General features: G+C 46.4%; 1 pseudogene; it reads left to right on the top strand.

The window, feature by feature from the left end:
• The first annotated feature begins 551 nt into the window (after positions 1 to 551).
• LOC129331214 (ubiquitin-conjugating enzyme E2 J2-like) lies at positions 552 to 1,331 on the top strand (annotated as a pseudogene).
• Positions 1,332 to 2,248: the final 917 nt, after the last annotated feature.

Consider the following 2,248-nt stretch of genomic DNA (forward strand, 5'->3'; position numbering starts at 1 on the left):
AAACATATATAGGTTTCTAGAGCACGGGCAAATTCTAAGATCCTCCTTCCCTCCCCTCCATCTAATGGTCAGCTCAGAGGCAAAACATCTAAGCAGGACTTATGTATGGGATTTTCAGGGTAATGACATCTGCATAGAGGCCCTGGTGCAGTTCAGAGGTTCATAGAGATAACAGCAGGAACAAATGCTTCCTTTGCATACTTTCACATTGCTGATTTGAAAGACAAGATGAGTAATATTTGCAGGGCAGTAAAAGAATAGCATCACCATAATATGAAGCATTAGACCACAATTAAGACAGCAGGGTGTTGCTGAATATGACAGGTGATGCTGAGCACCTGACAGACAATCACTCTTTGAGGTGGGTGAGGCTGAGAGAGCTCCGAGAAGCTGTGACTGAGCCAAGGTCACCCAGCTGGCTTCAAGCAGAGGAGTGGGGACTCAAATCTGGTTCTCCAGAGGTCTGAGGGGACCCGTGGAGCTGTCCGGGCAGTGTGGCCTGATTCCGGAGCCTGAAGCCGCATGAGAGGATGCTGGCCCGGCAGGGAGAGATGAGCAGCAACAGTAACAAGTGAGCACTCACAATGGCTACCCAGCGACTCAAACAGGACTACCTGTACATTAAAAAAGATCTAGTGCCATATATCTGTGCTGAGTCTCTCCTGTCAAATATCCTTGAATGGCATTATGTGGTACGGGGACCGGAGATGACATCATACGGCGGTGGCTATTACCACGGGAAACTGATTTTCCCCAGGGAATTTCCTTTCAAACCTCCAAGTATTTATATGATAACACCTAACGGAAGATTTAAATGCAATACACGGCTATGTCTTTCGATTACTGATTTCCATCCTGACACATGGAACCCTGTGTGGTCGGTCTCAACAATCCTAATGGGCCTCCTCAGTTTTATGGTGGAAAAGGGCCCCACTTTGGGCAGCATAGAAACGTCAGAGTTCACCAAAAGGCAGCATGCTTCGCAGAGTTTAGTGTTTGACCTGAAAGACAAAGTTTTCTGTGAATTACTCCCTGAAGTGGTAGAGGAAATCAAGCAGAAGCAAAAGGCGCGAGAGGAACTCCACAGCAGGCCCCCATCCCTCCTGCTGCCAGACGTTGTTCCTGACGGGGATGTGCATCACGGTCAGAATGGGCTGCCGTTCCTTAACGGGCATGCGCCATTGGCCGCTGCTAACCACCCAGGCCTCCAGCAGGCCAATCAGAACCACAGACTCCTGGACAGAGCTTTGGGGAACTTCTTTGTTATAGTTGGCTTCGCAGCCTTTGCCTGCACGGTCAAATACGTCCTGAGAAACATAGCGCAAGAGTGAAGGTGCTTTGCCCCGGTTCCAAGACCAAATTAGTGGTAGTGGCAGCAAAAGAACGCATTTGGGGACACTCTGGGTATCAGAAATCTGACCCCAGGATAAATAACGTGATGTACAGGTAAAAACAAACATTGGTTTGGCTCCAGATTAGGGTCCTGCTGCTTTTAATGACTGCATCAAACTGAAATAGAATTCTTAATAGTAGTACTTCTTCTCACTGCGGAGTATGTACGACATGGTATCTGTGTTTAGTCACAGCCATGTGGCTTTGAAGAAATGGGCTATTCAGCAGAATAAAAACTAAAACATACTATGGAAATCAATCCTACACTAAATGAAAAGTATAGTTTAGCCATTCACAGTTGCAAATGTCACCTGAATGCACCCTTAATGTCAGCACATGCTGTCTACATTACTGTCTTCATGAACAAAAACAGATTTTTAATGGGGGGGGGGGAGGAGAGATTTTAATCTTTCTTTTAATTTGTTTCTTTTTTTGCAACCTTTCAGACTACCACAGGTTTCCAGAACCTATAGAATAATATAACATTTGATTTATATACTGCCGTTTAGGACAACTTAATGCCACACTCAGAGTGGTTTATAAAGTTTGTTATTATTGTCCTCACATCAATCACCCTGTGAGGTGGGTGGGACTGAGAGAGCTCTGAGAGAGCCATGACTAGACATGGGCACGAACTGCATTACGAACATCAAAAACCCACAAAATTGGCGATCATGCGATCATGATCCGGCAGTTTGTGATTGTCCACGGCAAACGAACCAGCATTCGGAAGAAGCCTGGTTCAGTGCATTTGGCCGCAGTTTGGGAAGCCAGACAGTCAGGTCCCATCTATCAATTCCCCTGGAAATGGAGCTGGGGGAATGCCTGAACTCTGTCTGTGCTCCTTCTGTTGCCC

This window comes from Eublepharis macularius, chromosome 5 (genome assembly GCF_028583425.1).
Source record: "Eublepharis macularius isolate TG4126 chromosome 5, MPM_Emac_v1.0, whole genome shotgun sequence".
Taxonomy (NCBI): domain Eukaryota; kingdom Metazoa; phylum Chordata; class Lepidosauria; order Squamata; family Eublepharidae; genus Eublepharis; species Eublepharis macularius.